This window comes from Lissotriton helveticus, chromosome 10 (assembly GCF_964261635.1).
Source record: "Lissotriton helveticus chromosome 10, aLisHel1.1, whole genome shotgun sequence".
Taxonomy (NCBI): domain Eukaryota; kingdom Metazoa; phylum Chordata; class Amphibia; order Caudata; family Salamandridae; genus Lissotriton; species Lissotriton helveticus.
The window spans coordinates 10566147-10578247 of record NC_136071.1 but is presented as its reverse complement, the minus strand read 5'-3'; positions in this window follow the sequence as shown (position 1 = coordinate 10578247).

Below are 12101 nucleotides of genomic sequence, written 5' to 3'. Positions count from 1 at the left end.
TGTTCTGATTTCCTTTTTGCAGCAATAAAACCTACTATAACGAAAACCCGTTTGTTGCCCTTCACTCAGAGGCCACCTCCGCCCGAGCCCGCTACAGTGGTGGAGAATGCAGGCATAGGCACCATCTGCACACAGGAGATGGAGAACGTCATCGAACGTTTGACCAAGGGACAAGAAAGGTTGGAGTGGGTTGCAGAACAACAGTTGAGTTCTGCGCAAGCCGATCGTGATCTACTAAAGGAAGCCTTAGCAGCCAGAGCCTAACAGCCATGGGTGGATACTGCCCCCCTGGGAGGCGGAGTAGAACGCACCATACCCCATGGGTCTGCCGCAATTTTACTACAGAAATACCAACAGGGGGAGGACCCTGATTCCTTCCTGCTCAATTTTGAACGTGCCGCCAGAGCGTGTGGGTGGCCCATAGGCAAGTGGCCCTTTTTTCTAGCCCCACTCCTGGTAGGAGAAGCACAAGCGGCCTACCAGGTCGCGAATCCCACGGGGGCCACTCCTTATGCAGAGGTGAAAAGGATCATATTGGATCATCTCGGACTGGACGCGGAGGCCTACAGATTGCGGTTCCGTAAAGAAAGGGGGGCCCCCGGAGAAAACCCCAAAACGCTCTTTGTGCGGTTAAAAATGGCCGCGGATAAATGGCTAACTCCCTCCAGCAGTACCAAGGAAGAAATAATGGACCGCATTTACTTGGAGCAGTACCTCGAGGCTCTCCCCTACCCCACGCAAAGATGGCTCCGACAACACCATAATTTGACGACCACCCAGGCCATAGACATGGCCGCTACATTCTCCCGGGCCCAACCGCGAATCACCGGATGGGACTCCGAAAAGACGCATAAACAGGCCCCCAAAACCGAGAAAAGGCCTTTACGTACACCCGATCCCCCGAGGCCCCGTCCCTAGAGACCTGAGACTCCCGGAGCTGCGGGACCGCAGTGTTTCGACTGCGGCAACTGGGGACACATCGCACGTCACTGTCCTAAAAGAAGACCACCAGAAGAACCCATGGAGGTGGGATACCTCCCCAAGTCTGTCCTCTTCTCGGCCGAGATGGGGGGCTCCTACAGAGTAAGTGTCGTGGTAAACGGGAACACTGTTCTGGCCTTACTTGATTCAGGGTGTAAGCAGTCCGTAATACAGAGTAAACACGTAGCCCTTTCCCAATACTTACAAAAGCAAATGGTCAACATCAGATGTGTACATGGGGACGTACGTCCTTACCCCCTGGCGTCCTTGCCCATCCAGCTGAGGACCGGAGAGACCCAAACGGTGAGGGTGGGGGTCCTGTCTTCACTACCCGAAGAACTAATCATTGGAACAGATAATCCTAGGTTCCTGTCTATGTTTAAAAACAGTGTAGAACAGAGAGAGGGACACACCCAACAATCCGCCCGTCCCCGAGGCCCCTACTCTGCCATGCTATCCCCGGATCCCTGGGTTTTGGATAGGAGTTTTCGCTTTGCCCAGACCAACGACCATACCCTTTTCAATGCCTGGGAACAAGCCCATCAAGGACAAGGATATAACCCAGACAGGTTTCCCCGGTTTTTGATTAAACAGGAGCTCCTGTACCGACAAGGAAGCCCCGAGGAAGAAGCCCAGCTGTTAGTGCCTGTATCCTTCCGGAACCAAGTGTTGTTTTTTGCCCATAGCCACCTAATCGCCGGTCATATCGGAACGGAGAAGACCACGCAGAACATCCTCAGGCATTTCTATTGGCCTGGGATCTACCAAGACACCTCTGTGTATTGCAAGGAATGCGGTGTGTGTCAACGGAAGAATATGACCAAACCCCCAGCTGTGCCGTTGCAACCTTTACCCATCATAGTGAAACCCTTCAAGAGAGTGGGGATGGACCTCATTGGACCACTGCCCAAGACCCGTAAAGGCTATCAACACGTGCTAGTAGTGGTGGATTACGCGACACGTTTTCCGGAGGCCTTTCCCTTGACGTCAGCCACCTCCAAACAGGTCGCGGATCGGATGATTGAGTTGTTCAGCCGGGTGGGGTTTCCAAAAGAAATCCTCACCGACCAAGGAACGCCCTTTGTATCCAGACTCATGAAAGAGGTGTGTAAGAACCTAGACATACATCAGATACGCACTGCGGTGTACCATCCTCAGACTGATGGGCTCGTGGAACGCTATAATCGCACGCTCAAAACGACTCTACGAAAGATGTTGGAGGTCAGTGGGTCGGAATGGGACCAGATTTTACCCCTTTCCCTATACGTCATCAGGGGACAACGCCAAAGTAGTTTGGGCGTATCATCTTTTGAATTATTATACGGTAGACAGCCACGATCCCTGCTGGAGATGACCAAAGATGCTTGGGAAAACGAGATACCCGAAGAGACGGCTCATACCCTGGAATATGCACAAAACCTGAAATCGAGGCTGGGAAAACTACGAGACCTGGCTTATACTCATCTGGAAGCCAACCAGAAGAGACAGAAAACAACCTATGATAAGGGAAAGAAGTGTAGACGTCTTGAAATCGATGACTGGGCATTGATCCTTCTCCCCTCCTCGTCCCAGAAGTTTAAGGCTGAATGGGTAGGCCCCCATAAAGTTATTGAGACCATAGGACGGACGAGCTATCGTTTACAGGTAGGACCCAACAAAATACAAGTATACCATATAAACTTGCTAAAAAAATGGTTGGGACCCCTTCCATCAGGAGTGCACGTGGCCACTCCTATGTCCTCCCCGTCCACCCGCGAGCAATTGGTGGTCAACGATGAGTTGTCCCACCAACAGAAACAGGACCTACAGGAACTGTTGCTCAGACACGACACCCTGTTTTCCAACCTACCCGGAAGAACCACTCTAGCTGAGCACTGTATAGACACCGTCCCATGAAAAATCGTAAAAACCCGGCCCTATCGGGTTCCAGCCTCCAGACGTATGGCCATAAAGAAAGAAGTAGAGGACATGATGGAACTGGGCGTTATTCGCCCCTCCAAGAGCAACTGGTCCAGCCCAATCGTCATGATACCGAAGCCGGACGGATCACGGCGCTTTTGTATGGACTTCCGGGCGCTAAACGATATCTCGACATTCGACGCGTATCCCATTCCTCGAGTGGACGAGTTGATCGAGCAGCTAGGGGACGCCCAGTACATTACAACGCTGGACCTCACAAAGGGGTACTGGCAGGTGCCCCTCCGGGAGGAAGACCGACGAAAGACAGCGTTTGGCACCAGTGAGGGGCATTACGAGTTTACCGTCCTTCCTTTTGGGCTACACGGGGCCCCTGCCACCTTCCAGTGCCTTATGAACACGGTCTTGTGGGAAGTATCGTCCTTTGCCTCGGCCTACTTGGACGACATAGTCATACATAGTCCTTCTTGGTCAGAACACCTCCGTCACCTAAGAGAGGTATTCGAGACACTGGAAAAAGCTGGTTTGAAGATCAATTCAAAGAAATCGAAGGTGGCTTATCAGAAGGTGAAATATCTGGGATACATACTGGGTCACGGGCTAATAGAACCCCAGATAGAAAAAATAAGAGCCATAGCAGACACTCCTTTCCCAAGAACCAGAAAAGAAGTCAGGGCATTCCTGGGATTAGTGGGGTACTATCGGCGCTTCATTCCACATTTCTCACACATAGCCGCCCCCCTCTCGGATGCATTGAAATCGCAGGGGAAATCCTCCTCTCCCATAGAGCCCACAGAAGCCAGACAGGCAGCCTTTCAACACCTGAAACAAGTCATCACTTCCACCCCAGTCCTTACCTCCCCTGACTTCTCCAAACCCTTTATTCTGCACACCGACGCCTCGTACTATGGCATTGGGGCTGTCCTTTCCCAAGTAGGTTCAGACGGGCATGATCACCCGATCTTATACGTCAGCCGTAAGTTGTTCCCCCGGGAACTCAAGTACGCCACTATAGAAAAAGAATGTCTGGCAGTTAAATGGGCAGTAGACAAACTTGCCTACTACCTAGAAGGCCACCCGTTTATCCTGTACACAGACCATGCCCCCCTTCTCTGGATGGCTCGAAATAAATCGAACAACGCCAGGGTTATGAGATGGTTCCTCTCCTTGCAACCATACACTTTCACGGTGAAACATAGAAAGGGCACAGAGAATGTGGGTGCTGACTTTCTATCGAGACATCCACTCACCGAACGTGAGCGTCCTATGGGGGAGGTGTGTAACGGGGCGGTCTCGCCGACCCACCCCGAATATGAGGGGAACCATGACTTCACATTTTCAAAATCCCCCTCTTTTCGTTCTCAGCAGACGGACTATCACGAGACCGAATACGAGGTAGACCCTCACATGGACGAGGAGTACGTATGGCCCTTTAATGAAAGAGCAGAGGACGAGTGGGCGGGCCTACAAGACAGCGTGCGGACGTCAAATACGACAGACCCGGAAGAGAAGGTGTGTTTGTACACCCGGAGGGAGAAGAGCGAGGAGAGGCGTACGGAGGAAGAGAGCGAACGGAGAACCACGGAGTCGGAGTCCCGAAGGTCGGAGCAAGCAGGAGAGACCCCACAGACGGTGGAAAAGCCAGGAGGCCAACTTTATCGCGATCCGCCCAGCCACTCACCCGGGGGAGGTGTGTGGCTTCTCCAGGTGCGTGAGAAACTCAGGGGTTGGGTGGGACGGAGTGGCGGTGCCAGATTTTCGTAATTGGTATTCCCTAGTCCCGGTTCCCTTTTTCCCGAGCACTACCTATCCCCGTAGTTTGCACTTGTACATAGGCTTCAAGTCACGGGTGGTTGTGACCTCTCACTCCCTTTCCCCTGAACACTAAGACGTGAGACCGTGTTCTCACCAGTTCTTTTTTTTCTTTCCTTACCTGGGGTCCCGAGTCTTGAGACCAAAGACGGACGCAGAGGACCGAAAACCCCGAAGGAGCCCAGACGGCTATCGGAGGAGCGAACCCGACAAACATCGGCATCAGAGGCCCTCTAGGAGTCGATCACCACGGAGGCCCCACCCTGTCCGGAGGACTTGTTCTGATTTCCTTTTTGCAGCAATAAAACCTACTATAACGAAAACCCGTTTGTTGCCCTTCACTCAGAGGCCACCTCCGCCCGAGCCCGCTACAATCTGCTAAATCTTGGAGTGTTGGAGTCATTATTGACTCATATCACATTGAATCTTTTTATCTTCTTTCTTTTCGAGGTGTCCAGAATGATACAAAACAGACAATGACGCGAGAGGGGTCTAAATTAGATGCTTGTGCTGATGGAATTAACCAATTTGGCCCAATGGACAGTTTTCAAGGCTCATTAGTTATTAGGACACAAACCCCTCACCCACTACTAGACGTTACTTTATCATGACTACTGGAGATTGCTTTATCATTGGATTGTTGCCCTCATCCCAGACCAGGGCAGTGCTTGAGTCGGGCTCTCGCTGGTCAGGCATTTTTGGGATGCTATTGTTGGTAAACCACAATACCATATACAGGTGGAAGTAATAGGTTGTACCCTGTGGTTTTAGTGGGACAAATGGGGTTAACGTTGCCTTACGCTAAACTAATATCCTGTTTATGGGCGTATTTCGTCAATGTATAAAACGTTAAGCCTGCTTAGGGCCCACAAGTCTATTTTGTCGACATGTTTATTGCATGTTACTTGCCCTAGGGGGTCACGGGCAGGGGTCCCTAGTCCCTCCTATATGCACCGTCACCAGCTATCTTACTGTCGCGCGTGTTTGAGTGTGTGTAGTAAGAGTACTTCTTCAATAAAAATAAAGATTCACAACAACATTGTGTCAGACCTTCACTGGACTACATTCTCATTGGAACTGAGAGCATGTCTGTTAAAGTAGAGTATCGCAGAACAAACTGCGGCTTATCAGTTGGCATTTTATACCTGCTTTTATATCTTGGGTAATAATTCCTCACTGTTATTTAGTGTCTAGTGAGCTAACACTGGGCTTCTTGCCAATGTAAAGCCTGTTGCACATTGCAACCATTGCACCAGTGTACACACTATGCAATATGTAGTCAACAGTGCGCGTATGAACCGTAGGCCTTTCACCCTCAGGGCAGCACTTTCCACAATTCAAAAGATTACTTTTCAACCCTTTCATAAAATACATGGGGAATTGTAATCTTTCCCCAATCTATTTCAGTACTAGAAATATAATAGTAAATAAACCTCCTGGAATGTGTTGGGAAATGTTGCACTTTCTCTAAATGTTCTACACCCACACATTTCTGAAAAGGTTTCCCTAGATGGCCGTCGAGCACAGGGCCAAAAACCAAGGTGACCCCCCTTGCAAAACCAAGTTGTTTTGTGAAAGGTAATTTTGATGTTTCTTCAATACGTTTTGGGCCCTTGCCTGTCGCGGGTACTTGGGCCTCCCACACAAGTGAGGCACCATTTTTATCGGGAGACCTGGAGGAACACTGTGTGGTAGGAAATTTGTGTCAGGCCGGTGATGCCACAACTTTCCCAAACAAAAATGTGTGGAAAAAGTGATTTTTTTCAGCTACATTTGAGGTTTGCAGGAGATTCTGGGTAAGAAAACATTGGGGGATCCACACAGGCCCTACCTTCCTGGAATCCCCCGGGTGTCTAGTTTTAAAAAATGTATAGGTTTGCTAGGTTTCTCTAGGTGCCTGCAGAGCTAGGGTTCAAAATCTACAGCTAGGCACTTTGTAAAAAAAGGGTCAGTTTTCACTGTGAAAATGTGGTGTGTCCACGTTGCGTTTTGGGCCGTTTCCTGATGCGGGCACTAGGCCTACCCACACAAGTGAGGTACCATTTTTCTTGGAAGACTTTTGGGAACACGGGGTGGGTGGAATTTTGTGGATCCATGCAGATTCCAGAACTTTCCACCACAGAAATATGAGGACAATTTTATGGGACAAAGTTTGAGGATTGCAAGGGATTCTGGGTAATAGAACCTGGTGAGAGCCAGTCAAGTCAGCACATACTGGATTCCCCTGGGTGTCTAGTTTTCAAAAATGTCTAGGTTTGCTAGGTTTCCCTGGGTGCCGGCATAGCTAGGGTTCAAAATCTACAGCTAGGCACTTTGCAAAAAAAGGGTTAGTTTTCACTGTGAAAACGTGGTGTGTCCATGTTGCGTTTTGGGCCGTTTCCTGTCGCGGGCACTAGGCCTACCCACACAAGTGAGGTACCATTGTTCTCGGAAGACTTTGGGAAATGCGGGGTGGGTAGAATTGTGTGGATCCACACAGATTCCAGAACTCTCCACCACAGAAATATGAGGAAAATATTTTTTTTAAATAAATTTGTAGGTTTGCAAGGGACTCTGGGTAATCGAACTTGGTGAGATCCAGTCAAGTCACCCCTTCCTGGATGTCCCTGGGTGTATAGTTTTCAAAAATGTATAGGTTTGCTAGGTTTCCCTAGGTGCCAGCAGAGCTAGAGTTCAAAATCTACAGCTAGGCACTTTGCAAAAAAGGGTCACTGTAAAAATGTGGTGTGTCCACTTGCGTTTTGAGCAGTTTCCTGTCGCGGGCACTAGGCCTACCCACACAAGTGAGGTACTATTTTTATCAGGAAACCTAGGGTAACACAGAATGGTAGAGCAACTGTTATTACCTATTGACTTTTGATGCATTTCTGCCTTCCAAATGAAAGACAATGTGTAAAAAAGAAGTCATTTTGAAAAATTACCTATAATTCTCATGCTAGTATGCGTACTCACAATTTCAGAAATGTGCAAATATCTACGGTTTCTAAACTCAATATTTTAATCCAATTTCAGAAATACATAGGTGTCTCTCATACCGATTTTTCCATGTATATATTTTCCCAAATGAATTGCTATATACCCGGCACATAATAAAAAAACCATTGCAAGACACTGTTCAGTTATTGGCTCTGGGTTCATCGGGTTCTTGGTGAACCTACAAGTCCTATATATGCCCACAACCAGAAAGGTCCAGCAGATGTAACGGTCTATTGCTTTCAAACTGGTGTCATAATTAGAAGAAGTTACAGATGAAAACGTTGACACAAATTGCTGTTTTTTTCAACTAGTTTTCAATTTTTCCAATATTTAACTGTTAGTTTCTATAAAGAAACCAAGAAGGATATACAGAAACGACCCATTTCTGAATTCAGACTTTTGTCTACTTTTCTAAAATGTATAGCTTTCCAGGATCCATTATTGCTTTCATACCCATTTCTACCATTAACTGGAAGGAGGTTGAAAGCCCAAAAAATAGCAAAAATAGGCGATGTCCCAAAAAAATGCCAAAACTGTGTAAAAAATGTTGGTTTTCTGACAAAAGTCTGCTTGTCCCTGAAAGCTGGGAATATGGTGATTTCAGCACCACAATCCCTTTTTTATACCATTTGCAGGGAAAAAACGAGACACTTTCACCTGTAGCCCTTTTTTCCAAATTTCCCCCCAAAAAACAACATTTACCTGTATTTTGCTAATTTCTTGGTCCCCTCCAGGGGAATCCACAAACCCTGGGTACCTTTAGAATCCCTATTATGCTGGAAAAAAAGGACGCAAATTTGGTGTGGATACCTTATGTGGTCAAAAAGTTACAGGGGCCTGAGCGCGAACTACCCCAAATAGCCAAAAAAAGGCTCAGCACAGGGGCGGGGGGCTAGTGATGGAGCAGATTTCATCTGCAGTCAGGCATTGTTTTATTTTTTGTGCTTCAGACAGGCTGCATTTAAATTGCCACGCACATTTTGGTGCAAGTTAAAAACATGGCACATGAAAAACAATGAAAGTGAGGCCTATTCAGTCTGAAATGCTTGTGCTGAATTAACATGTGTTTTTACAGTGTAGAGAAAAGTGGCCTTTTTAGCTTTGAAGATTAATAGAATGTGTTTTTCTCTTCCCAGCCCATCCCATGCAATCTAAAATTCAATATTTCTGTCTTAAAGGACTTTGACTTGTTGCATATTTTGATAAATATTTTCAGTTAAATAACACCTCTTTTTATAATGTGTGTGAATTAACAAATGCACCAAACACTACACAGGGGACTAAATGCTTTTTGCATGAAAAGCTATCTAAAACACTAAAGCATGTTGCTGTGTGCACTATATTAATTGTGTGTGCTTTTAAATTTTACACTAAATGCATGAAAATGCTATGTTGCACATTTATTTTGCATGTTGTCATAAATAAAAGAAAAGCTGCTTTTCACTAATAACTTGGCTAGGTAAACATTTATAAGGGGTATTAGTATGAGGGTGGGAAACATAATGGCCTGATTTACATGAAATTAATATTATCTTTGTGTTTGTTTTATTTTTGGGGCCTACAATTAAATGGCTGCCTGTGGATCCAGCAAGGCTATGGCTTGCATTAAAGAGAAGAGAGCAAGCGCAGACTGTACCAGCTTTCCTGAAGGAGTCAAGGACACTTTGAACTTTGTACATTCTTGTGATTCTGCCAATGTACCAGTGTTAGTTAAAAGTGTCCATCTGACTACGCTGTGGAAGGAAGGAAGGAAGAGAATTAGAATGAAACATTTTTCCTAGTAAATGTTGCAAATGTTTATAAATGTAGTTATTCACGTATGCTTCTTTTGTTAAAACTGGTAAAGTCAGGATTTTAGAATGAGTCAGGGTATTGAGAACTCATGCCATCATGACTGACCAATCACGTACAGGTTTTCCTGAAAGATGCTACATCTTTGTGTAGTCTGCCAATAATTAGGGTATAAAATAATGTCCTCTCTGGATGGGGGCTGGCTTTTCTCAGCTCAGCTGGCTTCTATGGGTTAGGTACGAGAAACGTCCCGGGAGATTGCTGAAGGGGAGGTGCGTCCGAGGAGCGTCAGGGGGAGGTTTCTTGCTTCCACGTCATATCTTGGCACATCAGGCCACATTCCTTTGAGGTCTGGTGAAGGGCGGGCTGTCTCCCTCCTTTTTGCTCTTTAGACACAGAGATGCACAGAGCAGCAACAGATAGAAAGGCTCTTTAGATTTAGATGCTAAACTTTAAGTTTATGCTTTGACTAATTAATTAGGTCTGAAAAGATTTATTTGACTTATGCATTTATTTCTCTTAATGGGAGATTTTTGCCAACTATTTAATTATTGATTAGCTTTGCAAAACTATTTTTCTTAGAAACTCTTAAAGAATTTTGACTGATATTTTGCGCCACATTTTCTTTTCCTACATGTAATGCTTATATGCAGACTGTAATGTGTTCTGTATTAATGCTATTTTTCCTGTTTTCCAAATTCTGTAACCTGATTGATATTTTACTAATGAATAAAGGGTCAGAGAAAAAAACTTAACTTTTGACTAGAAAATAAAACCCTTTAAAATACTCAACAACTCTCTTTATTGGCTTGAATAATAAATTGCATTTTTTACTGTTCATGATTATTTAAATCTCCTGAAGGTAATACATGGTGTGAAGGGCCCAACACCTTTTGAACGGTAAATTAGAGGTAGCATGAGGGTTTTACATTGAGAAATTACCAGAAGAAATTACCGCTCCATCACTAGCAGCGAAAGGGTTATGGAAAGAATTGTATGGGCTAGAACTGTTAGATACACCTAACCCAAAAGGAATGAACGACTAACAGGATTCAAGTTGCTTTCTTCATTTCAGAGAGGTCATGTCCGAATTACAGTGCATGCACTTGCTCTTAGAGGTAATTACTTGTACATGAAAATATGGGGAATTTAAAGAAAAGCACCTTTTTATAATGAAAGAAATGTATTCAGAATTTATATTCAATATTTTGGAACAAAGAAGTTCATATTGGAAATGATCTCAAAGAGGATATTCTGCATATAAAAATAGATAATTATCCTTGGGGATTGTGATGAGAACAAAAAAGCTTTGGTTGGTAAATAAAGAAATCCCCAACCTTGTCATACCTTTCCCGGGGGCGAAGGAAATGGCGACGGGGAAAAGGACAACATTGCGAATGCCGCGGACTACACTTCCGGGTTCGCGATACCGGAAGGAACTACAACTCCCGTGAGGCAATGCGCGGCTCGTGCGCACTGAAACAGGCAGTATTTAAGGGATGGCGGCGCCCGCGGACCCTGTCGTTTATTGCTGCCGCTACGCTGAGGATTCTCCGCAAGGTAAGAGACTACGTTCTCCTGCGCTTGCATTCTAGTACTTCCCAGGGGAAGCACAAAGCACCTACCCTACGGCCGCCTTGTCTGGAGTTCTGCGCCCTCCCAATGCGCACGGCGAACTCATTGGTTTCACGGAGCCACCTAGTGCTGCGGGAGACCTATCTCGGCACCAAGAAGGTGCTCGCCTACGACCATATACCGAGAGCGGTCAGAACTTTAACTGCTCCACACCTAGACTGCAACACTGGGGAGCCAGTGACGTAACTGCTCTCCCAGTGTAGAGAACTTTACTAACCGGTGTTACAAGTGCTTCACGGACTAGCTATCTTTGGGTCCTCTACACTTTGGTGAGGTTAACCAAAAATACTGTACCCCACGTTGGGGAGTGCCGGGACCGGCATTCTTGCGGGGGACGGTTTGTTGTAGGAAGGTCGAGTGGCATTGTCGGCCATTACATAGCACGGTGCCCTCCGTTGGAGAGTGTCAGGACGGGCACTCATGCGGAGGATGGTTTAAGGAAGTAATGAGCACCTAGGGTGGAGTTAACCCTTGTTGAACTTCTAGCGTGTATTGTACCATCATAGAAGATTCTGTATTGCTCATAAAAAACCCTCATACCTTAACCTTTGGATTAAGTCTGCTTTCTTCCGGCGCAGGTGCGCCATGGGTTGGGAGATAGGTTCACACCCAATCCCGAGGGCACTCAGGGATTACAAACCTGGACAACAATGAAGGGAGGGTGGGTGGGGGCAAGCAACCAATTCCAAATCTTTATTTCGATCACATGATCATAAAAGATGTACAAAATTGGCCACATCAATTAAAAATCCGGAACACAGTATGTCATTAATAAAAAATACATTAAAGAATAAAAATAAAGAAAAAAGGTGCAGTTATTCAGGGGATGAAGGTTAGTCACGAATCTCTGACCCCCCTCATCAATCGGGTGCGAGCATACCACATTGCAGTTAGAAATTTTGCCATAGCGAACACAATTGGCGGGGATAAATCAGTCTTTAAAACTCTGTATGCAGGTAGGGATGTTCTAAATCCCAGGTTTTTGAGGA